The sequence below is a fragment of the Orycteropus afer genome, unplaced genomic scaffold (genome assembly GCF_000298275.1).
Source record: "Orycteropus afer afer isolate SDZICR_OR568_19922 unplaced genomic scaffold, OryAfe1.0 scaffold00847, whole genome shotgun sequence".
NCBI classification, from domain to species: domain Eukaryota; kingdom Metazoa; phylum Chordata; class Mammalia; order Tubulidentata; family Orycteropodidae; genus Orycteropus; species Orycteropus afer.
The window spans coordinates 71,098-72,033 of NW_006922434.1; positions in this window are offsets into that span (position 1 = coordinate 71,098).

A 936-nucleotide genomic window follows, 5' to 3' on the forward strand; every position below is an offset into this window, starting at 1 on the left:
ACTTCCGTAGTGATACTGCCTCGGAAACCCAAGGAGGGGTCGCTATGAGTCGGGGCCGACTCAACGGCACATAACAACAACAACAACAACAGTGATACCACCTTGGAAAACCAAGGAGGGGTTGTTATGAGTCTGGTCCCCCTTGATGGCACATAAGAACAACAACAAATGTTGCTCTGTTGGTCTCATATAGTTGACTGTTCTGAGTAGCACATTTTTCACTTTTTTTTCTTTTTTTAGCTTTCTGGGGTGTCTCCAGTTTCAAATCAAAAAGTTTTCTCAGACAATGTTGTTGTTAGGTGCCATCGAGTTGTTTCCAACTCATAACGACCTCATGCACAGCAGAACCAAACACCACCCAATAATTTGCAGTTTCTCTTATCTCTTTCCAATCAGTAAGTCTGAATGAAGTCTGGTATTTTGGGGGGCTTTGAATTTTGTTCCACATTGATTTATTTATTGTCCATTCAAACTGAGACCTTCCACTGTGGTCTTGGTCTTGGTCAGATTGTCAATAGTGGCAGCTAGTCACCTTCTAGTTCTTCTGGTCTCAGGTTAGAAGAGTCTGGTTCATGTGAGCCATTAGTCCTTTGGACTAATTGTTTCCTTGAATTTTTTTTTTACTTCATTCTCTTGTGTTCCAAGATGGAAGAGACCAATAGCTGCTTCTTAGATGGCCACTTGCAAGCTTTTAAGGCCCCAGCTACTCACCACACAAGGATGTAGAAGAATATCTTTTTTTGAACTGTGTTTTGCCAGTTGAACTAGATGTCCTCTCAGGCTATGGTCCTTAGCATTCAGGTCCAGAGGTTCAGTTCCTATGTCTAAATAGTTTCTATGACTGTGCCCCCATATGCTCTGTTTTATATATAAGCATATACGTGCAGCATTTGCAAAAATATTTGTAGCAATATCCACCACTATACATACATATAT